This window comes from Peromyscus eremicus, chromosome 2 (assembly GCF_949786415.1).
Source record: "Peromyscus eremicus chromosome 2, PerEre_H2_v1, whole genome shotgun sequence".
NCBI lineage: Eukaryota > Metazoa > Chordata > Mammalia > Rodentia > Cricetidae > Peromyscus > Peromyscus eremicus.
Window position 1 is genome coordinate 86315765 of NC_081417.1, and position 25396 is coordinate 86341160.

Consider the following 25396-nt stretch of genomic DNA (forward strand, 5'->3'; position numbering starts at 1 on the left):
AATGCATACATGTTGACTTCATCTTAATGTGATCAACAGTGATCACAAACTGAAGTCGCAAAGCACAGAGTTCAGCAGACACTGTATGGTTTCCCATTGTAGGTATAATTATGTGTTTCCAAATGCAGACTGAAGTCCTAGCTCCTAGTACTACTGAATGTGGCCTTCTCTGAAAACAGGGATTTTGTAGATGGAGACAGGTTGAGGTCATAATAGATTTTGATGAACCATAACCCCAATAAGGGGTGTACTCATAACAATAGAGGGATTTGGAGACACAGAGTAGACATGGAACACAGCTATGAGAAGACAGGGACAGAAGATGGAGTCACATTGCCATTCATCAAGGAGTATCGTAGACTGACAATAGTTATCAGAAGCTAGAAGAACCAAGGAAGGGTCCTTCCCTTCACCTAGGACTTCAGAGGGAGCATGACCCTGCCACTACTTTGACTATGGACTGCCGGCTTATAGAGCAATGAGGAAACAGATCCTTTTGTTTTGATACACCCAGGATGTGGGACTCTGAAAAAGAAGCCCTGGGAAATGAGGACATTTGGCTCCTGGATTTTTCTCCTATAGAGCCAACTGCTTCTTGCTCAGTCTCCTCTTCTAGATCCTTCTGTTCTCCTTTAGCAATGAATGATAGGTGCCTTATGTAGAAGACCTTAATTCTGGTAGCATAGTTGCTCCAAAGAGATCAGAGTAAGGATTTTGGCTTCAGTGCCATCCCTGTGGTACTGTGTATCTGAGATGCACACTTGCCGTGTGCTTAGTTTCCAAACTGAGGCCTGACACTAACTTCCTAAACAGTAACAACTCTGCTTCTGACGCAGCATTCTCCATTTGCCCCAGTTAGTCTGGAGTCCTTTCCTTTCCTGCAACAGCATACAGCATCATGTCACATCCAGAGTTGGATCACATTCACCAAACCCCTGCCTCTACCTCCTACACATAGATGCACTACAGTCCTCTCCATGCTGGCCTCTCTGCTTCTGTTTTCACCTTTACTATGTTTCCACCACACAGGTGCTTGTGTGTGCTCCATTAAAGCATAAATCCTTCCATTCTTTAACCAGCTATACTAGCCTTTGTGGGGCAGATGAGCAAGCACCCAATGATAAGGAGTTTGGTTTTGCTGTAGCTTCACCAGAAAGCAGCCTGTCCCTGACACCACATTTGCATCCCCTTGCTTTAATCAAGTGTCGGGGGATAGTCCCCACTAACACGTGCACAATAGAGTTGGAGACAAAGACGCTGATCAGTTTGCCCATTGCTTGGTTTTTGCTGTTAGCTCAGAGCTTCATACATAGTAAGTATTTAAAGTATTTTGGTGATTTCAAGAGAAAACAGCATGTGTGGAGATGGGGACAAAGGAAACAGAACTTTGCTTCTCCCCGTTTGAACTATTGACACTAGATAACTCGGTTCTATCTCATGTTTTACTCACAAAAATGGCACTTTGCTAGACCACAGTGCTCTCTCAGTTTATAGTAAAAGCCAAAGTTCCTGAAGCCACTCTCTGTGAGTCAGCTAGATCTTGTCTTCATTTTTTGTTGTTGTTGTTGATTTGTTTGTTTTTTTTTTCCACCTAGAGACTGGGATAAAAGGTTATAAATCTGAAGGGAAATAGGTGTGACTGTCAGTTACTTTGAGAAATAAATAATTATTATTTATTACTGTTATTTTTCATGGTTCTACATAGCGGGTTTTCAGATGATGTTCTTACAAACTCCTGGAAATAATGACCATTAGCCTTAAGCAAGAGCTTAAAAGCTGTGTGCTAGGGACTGATCAGACATTCTTTTATTTATACATAGGAGGAAAGTAGTAAGATGATCTCCATTCTACACATGAAGAAATGGGAGTTTAGGAGACTTTGTTAAGGGCCTGGAGCTGAGGAAGAGATAAGCAAAAATTCCAGCTCAGGAAGTTTGATTTCACAGCCCACTTTCAGGACCAAAATCTTATTTTGTGCAACAAGGTTACTCTGTCAGGGCAAGGTTCCAGGTTCAGTGTTTGATGTTATGGTTTTTGTTACATGCAAATAATGAACCTCAGGCCACATGAAGGTAAAGGGGTCACCCAAGTTCTCACATTAAAGTTAGCCATTGCCTGGACCTCACAATCAATAGTAAAAGGTGGCCGGTAGAAGTAGCATTCATTTGATAGAGACAGGACACAATGAAGACATTCAGGTAACAGATAGGGACCAGGACTGTATGTATATGATACCTAATGCCCAGAGAGAGAAATTAACCTGAATGAGGTCACACAGTAAGCCAGCACTTAAATCTTGCTCCTGGGGCCAACATACATTAATTTTCCTCTGTAACTAAGACATCTTTATTATGATACAAGCCACCAGGCCACACTCACAGACTATCTAAAATTCTCTGTGACAGGGAAGATTGTGGTGTGTGTGTTCTTGTGTATTCATAAATGCAGTGCACAGAAAAGGAGGATTTGTTTTGTATCTTGATTTTTTTTTGTGTTATTATTTGGTGGCTATTTTGGAAACATCTTTTGGAGATTAAGTCCAATTAGGAAACAGATGGCACTGAAATATTGTCAAACATATCAGATCAGCAGCAAATCACTGGCTTAATTATGTAAATAATTAAAATGTATATTTACACCTGATCGTGCAAACAAGGGTGAAACGTCTGATTTCAGGGTTGGTTATAAGTACTGGCAAAGTGTCAAGTTGTAAAAGTAGGTCATACCCAAGTCACTGCTTTAGTGCCTCATTCACATACTGTCTTGGAAAACATTCAGGAGGCATAATTAAGAACCAATGGCAGGTCTGGGGAGAAGATTCAGGCCATAAAGAGCTTGCCTTGCCAGCATTTGGACCTCAGTTTGATCCCCAGTACCCAAATTGAAATAAAAGCAATTGAGGGGTGGTTGTACTTACTGTAATCCCAGTGATGGGGAGGTGGAAACAGACAGATGCCTGGGGCTCACTAGACAGCTGATCTAGCTTGTTCACTAAGCTCCAGGCCAATGAGAGACTTTGACTCAACGAACAAGGTAGGGGCTATAGAGATGGGTCAGTGGATAAAAGCATTTGCTGAATAAGCCTGTTGATATGAGTTCAATAACACAGTGTGGTGGTATGCAATTGTAATCCCAGCACTCCTTTAGTAAGATGGGAGGCAGAGATGAGAGAACTGGCAGGAAGCAGGCTAGCCTGGAGAACATAACTACAAAAACATCAAGAGAAACCCTGTCTCAGAAACAAGACCATACGAGAGAAGGAACCTTCAAACATTGTCATCAGACCTCCATATATGTGCAATGATGTAACACGAATTGCTAAATGGTCTTATTAATTAAAAAAAAAAAGAGCCAGATTTTGGGGTGAAAGCTGAAAGATCAGAGAGTGAGCCAGCCATGTCTTACCTCTAGGAACTTCTCAGCCCAGGAGAGAGCCACTTTCTGTATACTCACGCCTATATACCTTTCTGTGCCCTGCCACCTTACTTCCTCCCTCCACCCAGCTACATCACTTTCTCTTCCCAAACTGACTCTATCACTTCCTGTCTGTCTGTATAGACCTCCAGACCTCTATGGTTAACTAGTGCTGGGAATAAAGGAGTGTGACACCACAAGTGGCTCTGTTCCCAGTGTGGCCTTGAACTCACAGAGATCTGGATGAATCTCTCTCTCCTGACTAATAGGATTAAAGGCATGTATTACCATTGCCTGACCTCTATGTTTAACATAGTGGCTGGCTATTTCCTTTGATCCCCAGGCAAGCTTTACTTGTTAGAGCACAAATAAAGTATCACCACATAATGGTACATGTGTGACTCTATACACAAAGGCACATAGCTCCTGAGGATCTTCACCAAGTTACCCTCTGACCTCCCCATGAATGCACAAACAGAGATAGATGGGGATAGATGATAGATAGATAGATAGATAGATAGATAGATAGATAGATAGATAGAGCTAATAAATGATAGAAAAAAGGCAGATAGATAATTTTTAAAACCAATATCAAACAGAAGTTCTCTGAGCATGCTAGGGTTATAAGTTTGGGCTTAGTTAAAAGGCCTCCCTAGTGGGGTAAATGCAACCTTCAGGTCTTTGGATTTATTCCTGTGTTTCCTCTTCCAGGAACATTTGCAAGCCCCCTGTTGCTCCAGACTCACATTCTTTGTGAAAAATCCACTATACATTATGACTACCTTGATAGACTTACTTTCATACATACCTCATTATACTCCACCCTCCAAAAAAGAATAAGCAGTATTTAGGGCTGTGGCTATATCTCAGAGATACCTAATCCTGCACAAGGCCTTCAGTTTGATCTCAACACCATTAAAAAATAAATAAAAGGACTTATATAAGACATTGTGATTTGAAAAGACATCTGTGTTCTTGTCTTGGCTTACTCACCTGACACGGTTTTTACAGCTATGAAACACAGATCAAGGAAACATAAAGCTCCTATGAGTTCAGTTGTGTGTCAGGCACTAAAATATACATTTGTTATTGCTTATAGTGTCTCTATCTGTATGTCCCCATCTCAGAGAGAAGAAAATAGGAAGCTATAGTAACAAACTTCTTAGGGCTAGCCAAGAATACACTGTCCATGTTCATGATGTAACAGTTAAAGCAACCGTCACTTAATAGTGAAATAAGCCTCTCTCTCTCTCTCTCTCTCTCTCTCTCTCTCTCTCTCTCTCTCTCTCTCTCTCTCTCTCTCTCTCTTAATACACCTAGGCAGTCTGGAGCCTTGCTATGAGTTCATGAACATCAAGGGTCTAGCTCTTTCTATTTGTTCTTCAAATATCTTCCACCTTCTGGTCCCAATTCACTGCTTCAGTCTTTATTCTGGATAACTTTGTGCTCAAGTGTAGAAACTGTCTTCCAAGATGGCTTCCAATAATTCTAACTGCTGGTTACATGAGCCCTTGTATTGTCCTTTCTTTTAAATTGGGGTTTCCCTGAGACCAACAAAATATAAAAGAAGTGAAAATAAGTAGTTTCTAGGATGAGTCATAGGAAATATTATAACAGCTTTGGTCTTTTGGGTTACTCATTTTGGAAAAATTTTATACAACATCCACATTTATTGGACACAACAGAAATCCAGCTTCATTCACCTTGTATGTGAGCCTGCTGGGAATTGATAGGACTACAGAATCAACCTTCAAATGACTGCAACTCCAATGGACATGGTCCCTGAGCCAAAAACACCAACACAGTCTGCTCCAAATCTCCTGATGCAGACACATGAAAAATAACTACTGCAGAAATAAGTAGTCTAAGGCAGGTAGTGTTGAGAAACCACTACATAATCTGTCACTAACACACCAGCTAACACTCAAATTCAACCATGAGAGAAGATGGAGAAAACAGGTAGTAGGAGCCGTTTCTACCTTATATAGATTACACAAAGACAGAAACACAAGGGGTGGGAATTACTGGAGCCTTCTTTCTGTCTTCCTTTCCTCCTTTTACATTGTAACTGCTATTTCCCTGTGAATTTGGGTTAATTAGCCCATTCAATTATTCATTAATCTAGCCACTTATTTACTAAGGACTTTTCACAGTTCATGTGATACTCAGAGCCCTCAGTAGTTACTGATTACCTACTTCAATTTTCTGTACTTCTCCATGGAACACTCAAGAATCTCTTTCTTCATCAGTCCTCTGATTCAGCATCATTTTCCACCATTTCACTGTGTTCCATTTTGTCTGATGACCACTGTCCTTTTCTCCACAGCTTTCCTTCCATCTAGGATTCTTCTTACTTCACACATCTGGTGGTACTTAGAAATTGAAGTCAGAGACAAGCCTCGGCATCCAACAAAATGTTGGCATTTATCATCTTAGGTGAGTTATTCAATTCTTTAAAATCTTTTTCACCAATGAGATAAGGACAAGGAACCTCACAGGACAGCTGAATAAATTGAACTATGTAATATAAGAACACAGTGTCAGGAAGAAAGTGTTCAATAACTGGCAGCCACTGCAATTGACATCAGTTCCTCCTTTGAATCTGCTGGGATGGGAGGCTGACCACACAATTGTACATTACACCATAGTTAGGCGTTCTTGCTTTTGTTTGTGTTTTAAGATAGCCTCATGTATTTCAGGCTGCTTTTGAAGTCTCTGTGTAACCGGGGATAACCTGAGCTTCTGATCCTCTTGCCTCCACAATCCAAGTGCTAAGGGTAAAGGAATGCAACACACCTGGTTTATGAGGTACAGGGGATCAACTCAGGGTGTTCTGCATGACAGACAAACACTACTAACTGAGCCACATCCTCAGCCCCTACGCATTCTTATGTATCTGATGGTCACTGTCTGCTTAGCACATCACTGTCTACAGATGAAAAAAGAGACCCAGAGGGTGAAGGTGGAACTCAAACTAGAACTTAGTTTCCAACTTCAATTTGAACATTAACTCCAAGGTAGACTAAATCAAGGTATTTTAAACATTTTGTACTCATTACTCCTTTTGGTTAAAAAATTTTTAAATATTTCATTTACGACTTTATTATTATTATTATTACTATTACTATTATTAGTGTGTGTGTTTGTGTGTGTGTGTGTGTGTGTGTGTGTGTGTGTGTGTGTTCCATGGCGTGCATATGGAAGTCAGAGGAAAACTTTCAGAAGTCAAGTCTCTCCTTCCACTTGGTTGAAGTAGGGACCCTCTTGTTGTTAAAGCCCCTCTCTGGAAAGCTGGCCCTTGAGTTTCTGGGCTACTCTCCTGTTGTCTGCCTCCCATATCATAAGAGTAGTGCAAGAGTTATACATGGCATCCAATCTACACAGCCTTTCTACACGGGTTTCTGGGCTCGAACTCAGGTCATGAGATGTGCCCAGCCAGCACTTTCTTCTGCTGATCCTTCCCGCTGGCCTCCAGACAGCAAATTGTTTTCACTTGTCTTTCAATATGTGCACATATAACATTGATGTACAACTTAAACGTTTACTAATTTAAAAGAAATTATAAAGAAAATTACTTTAAAACAATTCTTTATTGAACATATAAATTTTACCATTTATTTTTTAAAAAGCAAATTTGCCTATTAACAAAATATATGTATATTATTTTCATAGAAAGAATGCAACTATGGCTAAATATTTGATACTTTAGGATGTGGAGTATCTTAAACTCATTTTTTCAGTTGGTCAATATTTTGATTTTACTGTTGTCAATCCTGAGGATGTTATTTTGCATAAATACATAAAACAAAATGACTGAGTTAGGTTTTAGAAACTGTTAGAAATTCTGTCATAACACCAGGAATGTTTTCATCTAATAACTTTCATGACATCTAGATCAGTAACTTAAACAGAAGTTTTTAAAATCAAACATTCTAACACAATACAATCCCCAAGTATACTAATTTCCCACTTGTAATGATATACTGTGGACCCCAATATATTGTGTACCCCAATAAACTTATCTGGTGATCAGAAGACAGAGCCAGTCACTAGATTAGACACAGAGGCCAGACAGTGGCAACACACATCTTTAATCCTATCACTCAGGAGGCAGTGGATCTCTGTGAGTTCAAGGCCACACTGGAAACAGAGCCAGGCAGTGGTGGCACACATTTTTAATCCCAGTACTGGGAAGCACACATGCCTTTAATCCTAGGAAGTGATATTTGGGCAGAAAAAGGTATATAAGGCATGAGGAGACAAGAACTAAGCAGCAGTTCAACTGAGACCCTCAGGGGTGAGAACTCAGAGGCTTTCAGTCTAAGAAAACAGGATCGACTGAGGAGTTGGTGAAGTGAGGTTGGCTGCAGCTTGTTCTGTTCTCTGATCTTTCAGCTTTCACCCCAATATCTGGCTCTGGGTTTTTTTTATTAATAATTCATGTTACACCCACTTCCATGTTGAGGAATGATGATGGAAAAATAGTTTTATAAGAACAAACTATTTTGTAGATACACTAGAAACATTGCAATGTGCAATGTATGATATACATTAGTTTTGAGTCTGGTCCCAGGTGGTTTACTTTAGCTAGTGTTTCCTAAAACTGCATAACATGGTGGCGTGTGCAATACAAATGCATGTTCTAAATCAAGACCAACATGAATTCACATATTATGATGGGATTTGATCAGTACCAGAAACACTTTGGGATAATTATGCATCTTATTTTCAATTAATTTTTTATAACTGTATATTCAGAAGCAATTTACTATTCTTAAATTTTGGGGATCCCCATACATTCAGTTACATGAACCTATATACTACAGAGAGAAAGAGAGAGGGGGGAAGGAGGAGGAAGGAGGGAGAAAGGAGGAAGAGGAGGAAAAGAGGAAAAGAAGGAGCTGAGACCTAAAAGAGTGGTTCTTTGGGCTGCAATCTCTTTCTTTCTGGATCCTTTCCCTCTGAAGCATTTTCTCTGACCCTCCAAGGAAATTAAGCGGTCATAGGAATCTAAAGTTCTTGGGAAACTCATGGAGCTGACAAACAGCCACTGTACATGACTCCCTCTGAGTTTGGTAGAGAGAGTAGAGTTTTCATAACTACTGCCAAGCCTGATAACCCATCTCATGGGCAGGGCCAAAATGAGAGCAAATGAAATCCTACCCTTTCCTCTCCTCTTTCTTATTTAAGCGGATGGTCAATATTCAACCAACCAGGCAATAGTTTGAGAATGTGCAAATTTCAAAGTGCCACAGAGGACACTAAAAGTTTATAACTAAGACAACTTTAAGACCAATGAGAGCTTTCTAATCATCAGAGAAATTTCAAACAGAATGGGCTGCAAGAGGAAAATGGGGCCATCTTTGGAGCAAGTATTTCTCTTATGGAATGTATGCATAGACACCCAAAGCCTATCTTTACTGTTGAGTTGCCAGCTGAGAATTTTTGTTTTCTCTAACATAATCTAACCCACTATCTACCTGGAATTAATTTTCATGCTTAGCATGAGGTAAGGTCAAAGTTTTAAGATGTCTATACACAGTGACCTGATTACAAGGGGGAAAAAAATCAACATATCCATCTCCTGTTGAGACTATTGGAAGCACACATATTCAGGTCCCGACTCAGACCCTTCAGATAGGGAATCTCCAGCCTTGGTACCTTGTAATCTGTACATTTCCCCATCATGGACAGATAACCAAGTTTAAGAATCATTAGCCCAAAGGGCAAAAATTCAGTCCTCACAATGAGACTGACCAGATCTGAGATCTTTAAAGAGAAGTCTTTCCTGAGGCTGCTTTGGGACTGCTATACAATGGTAGTAAGAGCGGGAGAAAATGGAGTGGTAATTGGAGGAAACAGTATATAGATCTCACCACCCCCGCCCCCCCCCCCCCAGTTCTAACCAAAGCACCCTATTGTGTCCTATTTGCCCACTCTATTTCCATGGAAGAAGGCTAGCCTAACTTTAAAAAGGTTTAAGAGCAGCTTAACTTGATGACCTTTACATGATTTAATCAATAAATAGTTACTAAGGTGTCTGTTATGTGCCAGCCTACGTACAAAATCAAAGGTGAGTCAGACATGAACCTCTTACCTGAGACTCCACATCTGGGAGGGAAAAGGAGTCATCAGAGTCACTGAATAGCAGCATCAAAATAAGTATAAGAGCAGGGTCTATCATATTAGGATAAATGTATAGGAATCCTCTAGTTGTAATGGGAAAGGGACTCTCAGAGCTAGCCTTACCTTATCTCTAGGCTTCAGAGGCTCCTTAGCACCAAAAACAAGGGGCTGTGAATAAAAGACCTAGAGAAATGATCTTCAGATTTGAAAAAAATACATTTTAATCACTGGAGAGAATTTCTAATCCTCGGGGCCCATGTCTAGGCATATATTTGGCTGTCACCGCTTGGGAACTAGTGATGACACCAATATGAAGAGCAGGGAGAGGCGCTGCTAAGCATCCTTTGCAGCACCTCTCCCTGCTCTTCACAAAAGCTACCAAGTAGAACTCAGGAAAAATCCTACTCTGAAGCTACAGAAAGATAAGCCAATCATTCGCCAGGGATTTCAAGATTGCTGATATGTGGACTCTTGTGAGACACAGCCAAAGAATGAATTGGGGGTGGGGAGTTGAAAGCTTTCAAAGCCAAGGTTGCTTTATCCCCTTGGTGGTGTGTCAAAGCAAACTGGGACAGGACTTTGGAGATCACATCCTGAAGCTAAAACGGTAACCTAAGCCCTAAATGGGCGATGATGATACATCTAGAGTCGGTAGTAAGAGTCTCATTTCCTTGCATCACAAGGTTTGACAAGTTCTAGGTCCTGAGCCTTGCCACTGTGTGGGCCACATGACATTTTTATCTCCCCTTCTCAGTCAACCCCCAACCACCACAGCACCTCCTTCTATGTTCTCTTAAGTCTCTGGTGGTTCTTCATCTCCACTCCTCCTTAGTAGCCAGGCACATAAACCATTATCCTTAAGATTCTGCCCCCACCTCAGAGACCTGTCAGACTGAGCCAAAAGATAATCTGTCCACCAGACAGCCTTAATACTGTAAGGAGAAAGCTGGTCATGACTCTTCGGGTTGATCTTCAGTTCAGATCACAGCTACCACTATGAGCAGAGTGACCTTGACAAACTCATTTCTGCTTCTGAGCTTCAGCATCCTCATCTGGAAAGAGAAGTTTAGAGAGTCCCTTTCTCAAAGGGCTTTGGAGATAACAAGGCATATGAAATTCCCAATACAGGACAGGAAAGCAATGAGAAGGCAGTGACTATGACATGAAATTGAATCCCTTCCCAAGTTTTATCACGAGTTCCACAGCTGGAGATCACTCAAGTAACATCTCCCCTCAACTCCCCCAGAAAAATCCAACTTTGCTTCCTCTGTACAGAAGTTCATCTGCAAATTGGCTCCATGGGGGAAAAAAGTCCTTTTTGACCTCTGCCTAATGAACCCATTGCTATCTTGGAAATAAGCAATCATTGGGACTCTTAAGATATAAAAAGTTCCTGTGATTTTTTTTTTATGTGAGCCTATCCCCAGGTAAAGTAGAAGGTATCCTTGCTCAGTGACATTGCACATTCCATGCCTTCCCACCCCTTGGACATGGTGACTCCAGAGCAGGTTAGGGTGATTTGTCGAGCTGGAGCCATGCCAGATCCATCCTTTAACTCATCTACTTTCCCACAAATGAATCCTGAAGCCAAGCTTGATCTCCACACAGTCTGTCAGACTCCCCCATCTCTTCAGGGGATGATTGGCACAAGTCTTTACCCCTGGTTAACCATCCGCTTCACAGCTCTTCTCTCCTGCCAATCCCTAATTTATCCTACCAAGTTTTAAAATGTGTCACCAACAGTCACCGCATTAATAGTTTCTATACTTAAAACACTTGCATCTGGCCCCACATGGAACTTTTCAGAGAAAAACTATCCATCCTATTATTCCTGAATTCCAAATTTATTCAGTGCTTTAAAAATCAATTTATTAAGCCTTAACCATAAAAGTGCCAGGTCCCATGCTAGGCATTAAGGATACAGGAATGAACAAGCAGGCAGGCCTCTGCCTTCAGGGTACTTGTTTCTGCTGTGATGAGGAGGGAAGAGTTCAAAACAGAACCTACAGGAGACTTGGAGCCTGGAGACAGAAAGGGCTTCACAAACAAATTAGACTCTTAAATTGATGCCCTCAGGATGAGTGGGGATTAAGCAGGTGTGTTAGCTGGCTTTGCATTGCTGTGACTTTGTACCTCACAGAACAGCTTAAAAGGAAGAAAGATTTATCTAAGCTAATGGTTCAGAGATTCCAGTTCATCGTGGCCTACCTGCCCCTTTGCCTCTAGATAAAACAAGCCATCATAGTATAGGGAACATGAAGCTGAGGGTATTCAGCTCACAGAAGACAAGGAGACTGAGTGGGGGAGAGGGAGAGAGAGAGAGAGAGAGAGAGAGAGAGAGAGAGAGAGAGAGAGAGAGAGAGAGATTGGAGCCAGGTAAAACTAGGTGGAACCAAAGCAACACCCCCAGGGACATGCCTCCTCCAGCTAGGACTTACCTTCTGAAATTTCCAGAACCTCCCCCAATAGTGTCACCTGCTGAGAACCAAGTGTTCAACACATGAGCCTGTGCATGGACACTTATGTTTGAAAACACACCAGTTAGAGGAAGAGGGTAAAGCCAAGGGAATAGAATATGTAGTCCTCTAGGACTAAGAATGGCCATCTTGAGTGGATAGAGTGAGAAATCCAGGTTTGCTGAAATGGTGAGAGATGACAATGCTAAAAGACAAGGGTGGAGAAAGACTCGAGGGCAGATCATGAGGCTTTTCCTAAACCCAACGAGAATACATATATAATGTACATAATTCAATAGGTATTTTGGTGCTTTCTATGTACCCAATCTTCCCTTAGGATCATGGGTAAGGAAAGAGAGATGTCAACACACCATAAAGCAGGACCACTGATCTCTCTGCTAGAAGAATAAGGCTGTTCTTAAGGTGAAGATTCAAATACTGGTCAATCCCAGGACCCTGCAGAGCAGAGGATACATATCTGACCTTGTCAAGAGACCTAGCTTCTCCTGTAATGCTCAGCAGAGTGATGAGCACCACCCAGTAACAGTGGGTGAATGGTAGCAAATGTTATGGTCCCATGGCAGAAGCTCCAGCACATACAAAGAAAGATAACATGCCAGGGAGACTGAGGAAGATGAACATTGAAAGATTTGATGGACAGGGAAGAAGAAGAACATGTTTCAGACAGAAGAATATACTTGTAAAAAAGGTGCAGAGAGGAGAAGAGTCTAGGATAAATCTAGGACACAGTGTCCAGAGATCAATGGAAAATTTATGCTCAGGAGGAGTGGCCGTTAGTTGTGTTCACAGGTAGCTTCTGAATATGGGGATTCCTGAAAGTATAATAACTTGGGGGGCAGCCTACAATACAAAGGGAGTTATAGATTAGGAGACAGGAGGATCCATGAGCAACAGTATGTTTAGCAAAGAGTAGGCTAAAGTTGGGAAGGTAGCAAGAAAGAAGAAAAAGATAAGCACCAATGTCCAGTGTCATCTAGAAAGAATACTCAGAGGATCAAGAGCAGCTCAAAGGGTCAGAGTGCACTTAGGCATGAGAAAAGGAAATTCAGACAGCAAATTGGCTAAAGATAAAATTCAAGTTGTGTGTGTGTGTGTGTGTGTGTGTGTGTGTGTGTGCATGGGTGTACCAGGGTGGATATGCACATTTGCTGTTTCTCAAGAACTATCCAGCTTGTTTTTGAGAGTCTCTCATTGGGACCTGGGGCTCACAGTTTAGGCTAAAATGACTGTCTAACAAGCCCTAAGGATCGGCCTCTTTCCCTGGTGCTGGGATTACAAATGTACCACCACATCTAACTTTTTAAAATGGGGGTCTAGGCTTGAATTTAGGTTCTCAATCTTATGCAGACTGAGCCATCCCCCCCCCCCAGGATCCAAAATTTATGCACGTCATGGTCCCAATCAATCCTCAAACCTTTGGAATGGATCATTTCTAATTTGGCTGTCCAAATTCCAGGACACTGAATGGGCTATGTTAAAAGTGTCTAGGCTGTGGATCCACAAACTATGGCCTGCAGGGCCCAAATGAAGCCAACTAATAAGAGTTTTAGTTGTTGAATGATTGGAAAAATCAAGAGAATAATATTTTGTGACACATGAAATTTAAATTTCAGAGTCCATAACTATAGTTTCTCTGGAACACAGCCATGCTGTGATTAGAAATTGCCTAGTGCTGCTTTTCAGCTCTGAGAGGAAATCTGAATAGCTTTCATGAGACTGTGTGGGCCACTAAACCATGCAGAGGAAACTGTAGATATGCTTCTTGTGGGAGAGTATCTGGTCTTGAGCCCTGTCTCTTGAGTACAAGGTGTGCCTCTTCAATTATTCTCCCTTCTGCCATGCAGTCAAATATAGAACACATTCTCCAAGTTCAAGTTTGATATCAGTGTAACAGAAATCTAAAGGTTTGCTTATGTATTGCTGGATCCTTGTAGTGTGCTTTGGGAGGAGCTTCGGTTTCTATGTTTCCCTTTACTGAATATAAGAAAATCTCCCCGACTAATATGACAGAGGTTTTGATGGAAGGAGTGGCAGGGGCCCTGTGCTCTATCAACCAGTGGGAAGGTGACTTGGGGAAGGTGCATCCCTGCAGAGTGGGGGGACTTGTAGATGAGGCATGGGAATGGGTGCTGAACTCCATCCTAGGACACTGTCTGGAGAGAGAGCTAACCTGCTGAGAGAGATGAGGAACTACTGTGGTCAGCCTGGCCTGGGAGGCCTGGTGCCAATTCAATTTTCACAGCAACCCACCTCCATCTGGAATGAAAACTCTTTTCTTAATGCTCTTATTAAAGCCTAATCTTAATCGTATTCATCATTATTAAGTCTTGAAATTGTCTGGAATTTTTAAATAGGGCCATGCTGATAGTCAGAGGGACAGATTTAAAGAGACAGCTAGAATTCTCTTCATGGAGCCCAGCAAATAATCACTAGAGATTCAGCCCTTGATAGAAACCAGGGTTTCTGAACTGAGTGATTTGCAACAGAGTCACAGGGGAGGGGGCTGCCAATTACATTTGGCCTGGATAATATTAGTCTTTCTTTCAAAGTCTCCTGAAAAACTTATCAGGGAAGGGAAGAGACATAAATGGAAGATGAATTAAGGCTTTAAATGTACCCAAGGACTTGGAGGGATATTGAAGGCAAATAACTATGGGCCTCGCTCCTTTCAACTCCAAAACAATGTCTATTAAATAACTCCAATGCCTCAGTCCCTGTCGCCAAGAATTTCATTTCTAGCTGTCCCCGGAAGGTCACATGGCTTGGCCAGCTCTTATCTCCTGATACAGGACAGACCACCTCCGTGGCTTTTTGAACTATATGCTGAGGAAGAAACAATGGTCTTTTTTTCTTTCTTTTTTCTTTGCTAAAATAAAAATTTAATTCAAGATGATGGGCTTCCCTTTTCATTCGCTCATTCATCTGACAGGCAATGGGTGAGAGTGACTTCATCCATGATTTATTTATTTATTTTTGCCCCAACTATGTATTATACACATCATATACATTCTGGCAAGAGGGCTATGGGGTAGATCCTACAGTCTCTGCTTCATAGATGAGGAACTCATGTCAAGGGAAAATATACTAACCTCAGTTACCCCACCAGATTTGAACTCTGGGCACATGCCCATTTTCCTTGCCTTTGTGTTCCACTGGCTTATCAGACTCCTACTGTCCCTCAGAAAGAGGATAATATAGAAGAAAGTCACACTGCAAGCAAGAGATAATTGAGGACAAAAAAAAATTTTTTTATAATATCCATATTATCAGGTTTGAATCCTGAATACTAAAATAATCTATTTAACCTTTACTCTGGATAATGCATACATTAGATGGGGTAACCTATATACCATCATAAAAATGTAGGGATTTGAAACCCGCTGACATAAAATCAAATAGCCCAGCCATAAAAGGCATCGCTTTTATGTGATTATCTTGCCAATATCTTCGTGTTGCTAAACTAAATCAAACTACAATTTTCCCCACATGCCCTGAATTTAATGGGAGCCATTAATGGGTCTGATTCCTTATAGATCTCTCTGTAATAGGAACATGGCCTCTTATGCCCTGGCCGATTAAAATGAAGCCACTATGCTGTCCTCTGTTATGTTGCTTTGAGTATGTTGAAGAGTGGCCCTGCTTGAAATACCAAAGTTGTTGACTTGCAAACTGGCATTCAAACCTTCCTAAAATACCTACTATCAATATACCTTTCTGGAACTTTCTTCTACTGTTTCTATGTATCATCTCTTCCCCAAATTCAATAATATTAGAAGGAAAGGGGATTGTTTCTTTTTGGGTTTTGCTGGGGGTTTGTTTGTTTGTTTTGGGAGTATCTATTCCAGGAAAAGTAAATACAGTTGGAATAATATCTGCACTGTGGTTGACATTTTAGTTTACAAAGCTGGAGGATTCTGAGGTTAACTGGTGTCCACCATACTCTGAGCTGTTGAATATAATCCTATACTCCACAATTCTTGCTGCATGTTTAACCCCTTCATCTTACAGATGTAGGAGCTGAGACTCAAAGAAGACCTAGACCTTTCTAAGGTCACAGAATGTATGAGCAACATCCCTGAAGGGTGAAATCTGGCCAAAGAGGGAATAGCATTTTACCAGAAATAAGTAACCAATGATTTTCAAAAGACGGAAGGCAGCTCCTACCACATCAGTTAAAATCCATGTTCCCACAAGTCACCAAAAACCTGCAGTCAAAATCCTTAGTCAATCTTAGGAAGTTATTACTTCTTCCCTCTCCTTCCCCAACATTTTCCTTATTGCTGCACCAGACAAGAACATTCTCCTACTGAACCCAAATCTTCCTCCAAGCAAAATTAGTGAACTTTCTGTTCTTTGGATAGTGTAAGTCTTTCTCAGAAAGGACCCCATATTTGCTTCTGGCTATCAGAGGCTGGTAGCCCTTGATCATTGGCTCTATTCCCTTGAAGAAATTGCAGTGATGGGAGACAGTGCAGAGAACTATCACAGCAATTGCTAAACCTTTCACTACCACCTGTCTTCCTTCTTGTGTCTTCAAATCCTCTCTAAATCCCCATTCCCTCTATAACACCCCCCAACACACACACACACACACACACACACACACACACACACACACACACACACACACAGTTCTTGGCGTGGCCCTAAGTACCTGCTTCAGTCTGCTCAGTCAGCCAAATTTCCTAGCCTCATGTTCTCTCCATCTCTCTCAATCATCCAACAGCCTTGACTGAGAGAGACGAATCACACCACAGAGGAATTGTCTCTTACCCTCTACTCACCTGTTCCTACTGGTTATTACCAATGGGTTTCTTTCCTATTTTTCTCAGGAAATAGTTCAGAAAGGCTGGTTGTGTGACCAGTGATACCTACTTTGTTATGACAGTGTGTGAGATTGCTCTTGCAGTCACCCTTATCAGTTACTTGTGAATACACACCCACCTCTCTGACTTGAGCTGTACTCACAGTTACCCATGTACCTTGTCTACCTACTGACCCTGTTTAATCTTCAATACCTGAACTTCTGATCTCCATCTTTGAGAAGCTGTCTCCAAACATCCAGACAATGAATCCCAGAGAAATCTACATGAATCACTATTCCCCCAAGATGTCAGGAAAGATAAGGGGCACAGAGTCCTGGGACAGATACTGGGCTACAAATCATCCCTCTGCTCTCGTGAACCTATGAGATCTTCAGAAAGCTACATATTCTCTCTGCACTTAGATTTGTTCATCTGAAAACTGGAAATGAACTTGCACCAACCTCACAGTATTCTTGTGAAGACAAGAAGAATTAATGCACCCAAAAGCTTTATAATGTACTACATGACACAGATTGAGTGCTCAGAGAGTGTTTGGAATTACCTAGCTCTTGCAAGTTTCTAAGTTAATAACAGTATATCTACTTGGCTTCTATACTGAACTGGAAATTGATTGAGATCTGAGATTTGATCTTAGTCATCTTTAAATTCCTTGCCCACCTAATGCAGCACTGGTTACCCAGGTGATAATGAATATTTAATGAATGACTAAATAAATGAATAAATCTGTTTGAAACCTTCCCGAAGTCAGAAGCAAAAGTCATTTCCCATCATTCTCTGCCGCTGGTGGCATATCCCAGTTCAGAGGGACTCGAGTAAAATGTTTCTTGGCTGTCACTCCAAGTCAGAAAACAGTATATCTCCATGACATCCAACCTGATGTTTACCTTCCACTACTTTAATAACCTCTCACTAACTCAAAAGATTAAAATTCCATCTTCTCTTGATGTTATCTTTGAGTGGCAAACAGCATTAGGTCTTTTTTTTACTTCCGACCTTCCCCTTGAGTTCCTAATGAAACAAACCAGCATGACTGTTTATGTACCTATTTGTCTGCAGTAATGGTGTCAGCAGAGACAAGCTCACCTCTCCAAAGAGAGTTTGCCTGGGAACTGGTGCAGAACAATGCAGGCAAGGTGCTCATTGTTACACAGGAAAGGTGCTCACTGTTTGGAAGTGCACTCACAGCCATTGGCACATTACATTGATGACTCTGTGCCACTATCATCTTCAAACAGACATGTGCTTTCTTTTAATGCATATGAAGCTGACCAGTGACAGTTCCAGTCACATATTCAGATCATTGAGCAAGTCAGTGCTGAATCCACTGTGTATCCAGAATATCTGAATTGTGCATCTTTGGGGACAGTACATCAGTTTCTACAGAACGACTACTTGCTTCGGAAATGTGATTCTTTATATTATCAACTTGACAAGATTTATAATCACCTTAGAAACAAGTCTCTAGGTATGTCTGTGAGAGAGTTTCTGGATTAGGCTTACTGTTGTGAGAAGATTCACTTTAAATGTAGGTGGCATGGGTTGGGGTCTCAGAATATACGAAAAGGAAAAGCAAGCTGAGCACTCCTCTCTCTGTCTCTGTCTCTCTCTGTCTCTGTCACTCTGTCTCTGTCTCTCTGTCTCTGTCTCTCTGTCTCTCTCTCTCCTATCCCACTTTCTGACTGATGAAACAATGTTGCCAACTGCCTCCCAGCCCTGCAGCCCTGCCCTCCTCACCATGATGGACTGACTGACTCATGGAACTATTAGCCAAAATAAAACATTCCTCCACTAAGGAGCTTTATGTCAAAGTAATTTTGTTATGGCAATTTAAAAAGTAGCTGATATAGGACCCAGACTTCCAGACATGGTAGGTCTCCAAGGAGCGTTGATAAGATGAATGACATATACGATCCTTCTTTCAAGTTGTTTGGAGTGAAGTAAGGGAATCAGGCTTTCAAGAAGGCAAGTTATCAATCTGTGTGTCCTTGTGGCAAGAGTACATTTAGGTTGGCAGAGACTGTAAAGGCATGCCAAATGTCTGTGCGCCAGGGAAGGGTTCTGGAAAGTAGTAGCTTCTGATTTAGGTTTAAAATAATGCACAAAAATATATTAAGGAGATAAGAGCAAAAGATTTAGAGATAGGCATAGTTAAATCTGAGAGGGAAAAAAGGAGAATCGACAGACATCATATATGAGAAAACATGCCCTTTTAGGGTGCAGTAAGCCACTAATGCATGATTAGAACATTATCTTTGAAAGTCTATGCAGCAGGGAGGCAGGTGTCAGGTAATGAGGGACCTGAACATTGTGGCCAGGAGCTAAGATTTCACAATGGCTAATGGGAAGTCATGAGGAGGAGGGAATTAGAGAGCTAGATAATCACACTTGGATGGGATGATGAGGATCCTTTGTATTTCTGTGTGCATTTTCAGATGCTGTCTGATTGCTCCATTTTGCTCTGCCTCAGCTGCGGACTAGAGTGGACAGAGTCCACTTAGCTACACACCTCAAAATGAAGTCAACTCCAGTTAGTATGTAGCCATAGGAGAATTGTACGTCTGGTGTGGAAGACTGACATGAATTCTCATGGCAGACCGGCAAATACATTAACCAGCATCTCTCCATACACAGCAGTGGGCTGCAGCAGCTCAGGTTAATTCTCCTGAGACTTGGCAGGACCTGACCTACGCCTGCCAGCACTTGCACCAAATCCAATGTGCCCAGAACTTCCTTCTTGCACTGTGGGTGGGAGAAAGTAAGTCCGGGGTGTGACTCAGGGATAGAGTGACAGCCTAGAATTCTCTGGGGGCACGGTTAAGGGGTGAGCCCTGGGAGACACCTACACCAGTGTGGAGTGATAAAGCCACCTCCTTCAGTTTCCCTTTCATCCCCCTCCCTCACTGATTTTCATGACAAGACTGTTTTTCTCTCTTTCCCTAAATAAGTCTCAAAGAAGTATTAGACCAGGTCTGTCATACTGACTGATATGGTCTGGGTTATTTGGCACATGTCAATTGCTTATTAGTATTTGATTAAATAATGGTCCCTTAGAACCTGTGAATAAGTTACCCTACATAGTACAGAAAGGCTACTCAGGTATAGTTAAGTCTTGGGATGGGGCAATTACTCCAGATTATAAAATAAGTCATAAGAGAGAGAGGCAGAAGGGTCAGAGAGTTAAGGATAGGGAAGCAGGTAGGCTTTGACAGTGGAGGATATGTCCATATATCAAAGGTTGCAGGTAGCCTGTAGACACTCAGGAACCACAGCTGGGGAGATGGTCATGTTGGAAATTGCCTTGCAAGCATGAAGGCCTGAGTTTTATCTCCAGAAGCCATGGATTTCCTTCTTTTATTTATTTATTTTTCTTTCTGAAGCCAGGTATGGTGGCATACACTTGTAATTCTAGAAATACTGGAAAGACAGAGACAAATGGATCCCTGTAATTCCCAAAGCAGACAGCCTACACTACTGGGTAATCTCCAGGCCAGGGATTAAAACAAACAAACAAAAACCTGATGACTGTCTTAACAAAAACAAAAGGGGTGTGGGGTATAGATGAATGGAACCAAACGAACCACAGCCAAGGTTGTGCTCTGACCTCCCCCGACATACATGCACCTGCACACATTTGTGCACACACACTTTAAAAGAAAAAGAATTATCCATCCCCCGAGCTTTCATAATAAGCTTGGTTCTATCAATACCTTGATTTTAGTCATTATACTTCTATCTAAATTAGATGATGAGAGAAATTATATGACGTACATGTCTAAACCAGGTCCCAGGGTTAATGCATTGTGGTTAGTAGCAAAATAAAAAATCAATTTTTATGGCCTAGAGTATCATGTGATTTATTCAACATGCCAAGTTGGAAGTAACTATAAGTATACACACATAGGCAAGAGGACACACAACCATCACCCAGAACTACTGGGACAGCATCATTAGTAGCAAGTGAACATCTTTCATTCTCATGATTCTCCAGGGAAGCGAAACATTATCTGGTAGTCCCAGAAGTCAGACTCAAAGAAGTGAGACCACAGGCATTGGTATTGAAGTCCACTGACTCCAGAAGTCCAGCATGCCTGCTGAGGTGACCGTGAGTTGGAAAAGTGACCAACTCCACATGGATGGCTGAAGGGAGTCCCAGCCTTGATACTGACCTAAATTCATTGATGAGGCATTAATGTACATCTGGGTCCCAAGGAACTTTGCATGCTCTTTTGCTGAGCAGCAAGGCTTTGAGGGACCAGTCTTAAACTAGTTCATATTTACCCTGCAACCAAGCTGTACTGGGGCGACAGGCGCAACATACAGACTGTCACTCAAGGCCCGTTCAGAGACAACATATGTTAACATCTCCCAGGGTGCTTACAAAGTAGGCAGATTCCAGAGTATATCCCACTGCTCCTAAACCAGAACCCCTGGAAGTGATGCCTACAAAATACTTCAATTCTTATTCACTAAACTTTCCAAATGACTATCAGGTTCAAATTATAACTATACAGATGGAAAAACAGAAGGAAAAAAAAACCTCAAAAATGGAAATTCCTCAAGGTTACATACAAAGCAGGTGGCAGAAGAGTTGATCCCTGACTACAGGAATCTAACAATATAATTTCAGATGACCAGCCCTATCCACAAGGAAGGAACAATACTGGCAAATTCACAGAGCAGTCAACAGCCTCCTTGAAAACACTGCATCCATCATTACAATCATGAAAGCAACCTTAAAAGATAAGGCTCCTTATTTTGCCCATGATTTTTTTCTGACAATGAAATGGAGATTCTGTGTGATGAGGTAATGATGGGCGGTTTGACTCCAGGTCCAATTGTCTTTTATTTATAAGGGGAGACATTCAGCAGAATGCAAATTCTCATAGTGAAAGAGGCAGTAAGTGGCATCCAGAGGCTCTGTCTTGAAAGCACTGAGGTGACCAGAGCTTTTCCAGAGGAGAGGTAACTTTAAGACTGCAGTTTAGCCAAGGAGAAATTTTGAACTAAACCTTGAAAGAAGGTTTAAGTTGGCTAAATGGAGTCATAGACTCCAGGATCTTTGCCATAATGATTTCTTAAAAGAGTGACACTGGGTCATTGAAAACATGGTTGTGATGTTTCTGGTGAGAAATTAATGGTGTAATCCTGCCGGGGATGAACATTGGTGATTCTGACTTATGTGTACAGCACAGAGTTTCCTTAATCAGCTTTTCCTCTTAGTGCCGCTCAGGGTGAAGGCTGAGGGCTGAAAATAGTCCACTCCAAAATCTTTTGATTGCAAAGTGTTTTAAGAGGAAAGACGTGGGTGACAGACTAATAAAAACCAGGGATGGCTTGCACTTGTGTTTTCCCACAGAGACTTTCCTACCCCATACTTAACCACAACCAATGCCATAGATCCAGAGAGCTCCAATACTCTTCATTCAACTCACCTCAGTACATCTTTTGACCTACTGGGTGCTGCTGCCATGGAAGTCAGGTACAAATGTCTGCTTAATTCTCATTTAAAATGGTTGAATAAATTTAGACAGGTAAAATAATGAATATAAGCTATAGATTAAAAGTAAAGAATCATGTGCCAGTGGTTCAGCAGCTAAGAGCTCAGAGTACTGTTCCAGAATTTGATTCCCAGCATCCATCTCAAGAGACTTACAAACTCGTGAAACTCCAGCTCCAGGGAATCTAGTACCCTCTTCTGCCTTCTGTAGGCATGGTACTCACAAGAACACATATACACATGATTAGAAATGAAAATATTTTTAAAGTAATGGATCAGTTAACATTTGTTGAGTATCTACTAAGTGTGTTTTCATAGGTTCCAGTAATTTTACCCTCATGAAAAGCCTATGTATTAAGTGGATGTCTTTAATTCCTAATTTATGCCTGTGTCTCTTATCTAAGCAGCCAGATAACTTATATATAAGTGACCACTGTATTTGATCCAGATGCATTGGGTGAAAGTGATTTTTATTCCTGATGCCTTACTAGGATTACTGATTTTGGAAGAGTATGTAGGAAAATCCATTGGCAATACATTAGTTCAACTTGCAATAATAAGATAGAATATGTCGAACAGTGTAACAATAGTCCCTATGAAGAATTTAGAATGTCCAAAAGGGAAGGAAGAGAAATGTTCATGTGCAGATCAATGGACCTTGCACATGCTGTTTTCTAAGAACACACCCATCCTCTCAACTATCCCTTCTATAATCTTGTTATACATGTTGGCTATATGCTTTCTCCATTGTTGAGCCCTGTGCACTTATTTCATAGCACTTGTACTTTAACAACTAAATTGCCTGCATATTATCTTTTGGTGTCATTATAGTAAAATGCTCTGAAGACTTGATTTTTCTTTCAATTCTAATGAGTTTGTAAGCTCAGGAGTGGCACCAGTCGATACTTGAAGGACATTTATAACTAATCTTCAGGATAGCACAGAGGGTCAGCATTACCAACCCTCTTTGAAAGTGAGTAACCAGAATCTCCAAGATAAAAGTATGATGTCAAATGGGAATCAGTCACAGTTGTATTGAATCCAAATCCACCTTACACCTCTCTAATCAAACTTCACTAACCTTAATGTATGGATCCTATAAGCTCAGAATGACTAACAGGAATTGGAGGAAAGGAATGAACAAAGGGAGAAATTCAGACTTCTTCTTAAGTCTTGATTCAGCAGTTTCCCATATATATATATATATATATATATATATATATATATATATATATATATGAGCCACACCTCATAAAACAGATTAATGAATAATAACAACAGCAGTTGCAACTAACATTTATTACATGTGTGATGTTTCACTTGAGAAAATTTTATACACAAAGATTCTGGAGAAGGAGAAACACTATTTTATCTGGAATAAATCTTTGAATGCAGGACATGCCCCAGGGGAGAGAAAGAGGGAGAGGGAAAAGGAGAGGGAAGAAGGAAGGGAGGAGGGAGGGAGGCAGAGAGAGAGAGAGAGAGAGAGAGAGAGAGAGAGAGAGAGAGAGAGAGAGAGAGAGAGAGAGAGACGGGGGATCAAGGTGAGAAGAAGGAGGAACCAGAGGATGGACTGGGTCCATGTTCTGTAACCTGATGCTTGATGCTCCCCTTGCTTTCCATGTCATGCTGAAATCTGCCATTCACAACATGTTTAGTGTTTGTGTGTCAAATCATGAGAAGAAATGTTATTATTTCTACTTGGAAGATGGTGAAACTGAGCCATTGAGTCATTATCTAAGTCAACTGTATCCACTGTGTAGAAAAGGAGGTCAAGATCTGCTCTTAGATCAAAGCATTATTGCCACTTTTCCAAAGAGTTATTTTGGAGCACAATTTTTGTGTTGATATTGTTCTTCACTTCCTCTTTTCCATCATATCTAATCATATATTTCCCTTCTCCTTTCTTCACTGTGACATGTGACTTTATTTTTTATTTTTCTTTATATTTTTTCATCTTTTTCAGCTTTCATTAAATCTTGCTGTCCATGACAAGTATTTATCCTTGGTTTGTTTCATAATCAACATGTTCTTGAAGACTAGATCGGTGTCTGATTCAGCTCTATAGGCTAAAGAAGCCTAGGCAAAACCAAATAAACCTAAACTGAGGCATTCGTTTATCTGCAGTTATGGAAGAAAAGCCTTTTCTAAAAGAAAAGAAACAAAGGAGTGAGCAATTGTTTTTAAGGAGACAGGAGTTAGGGGAGACCTCATTGATACCGTTAAGTGTTGGCCTATGTTCTTTTGGTTCATAGCTGTCCCCAGTAGAAGAACTAATATAATGGAGATAACACACACATTCTTTGGGCTTCCAAAAATTAAGACAAGGGGTAATATTTTTTTAATAAAGAAGCAACAAACACAAATATTAGTTAGGAATTTGCCAACAAGAAATTCAAACTACGAAATTAAATGGATGGGAAAAATTAAATGGTGCAGGAATTTCTACCCATAGATTGCAGAGCGATAAACCAGCTTCTCTCACTTTCGTTCCTCCGCAAACAATTCTGCGTGTAAATGTATTTTTGGCACAAATGGCTGTGTCCTAAGATTCTTGATTATAATTATAATAATGGGTTTCTGAAAGCCTGCAAGTGGCTCTGGGAATGATAATAAGGGCTGAGAAAAGACATGTTGTTTACGTGGTGAGTGTTTGTGGAATATTCAATGAGAGTAGGAAGAAAAGCTCATGTTATACTTTCCATAAACTTCAAAATATACAATTACACCCAAGCAGGCCATCCCCCAACCCTCTCCTTCAGCACCCATGATGGGATCCATTGTCCTTCATATAAGGGGTTTTGGATGGTGGGGAAACAGAAGTTCCCTCCTGCTTTGCTGGGAAGACTTATTCATATCCTGTAACAATACAAGCTCTCTCTTCAGAGATGGAACTGAGTGAGAAATTTGCAGGAGGCCAGCCAGACCATGTCTTCGTGACTTCTCTCACCTCTCGTTAGTTTCTGGCAAGTTCTTCCCAGCATCAAGCCACTTTCTTTCTGCCACTGCGTAGAATTACTGTTCAATTTCTCTTCCACTACCCCACACCCCTATAG

At 41.1% G+C, this 25396-nt stretch overlaps 1 long non-coding RNA gene across 2 annotated transcripts in view; it reads right to left on the bottom strand.

Moving 5' to 3' along the window:
* LOC131903721 (uncharacterized) overlaps nucleotides 1-6067 on the bottom strand; it is a 112532-nt gene extending 106465 nt beyond the window's left edge. Inside the window, exon 1 of one of the 2 annotated variants that reach the window (XR_009377572.1) lies at nucleotides 5611-6064. This is a non-coding gene — a long non-coding RNA (uncharacterized LOC131903721). Of the gene's footprint in view, nucleotides 1-5610 lie in introns of both variants that reach the window. The other variant, XR_009377573.1, reaches the window with a different exon arrangement.
* Nucleotides 6068-25396: the final 19329 nt, after the last annotated feature.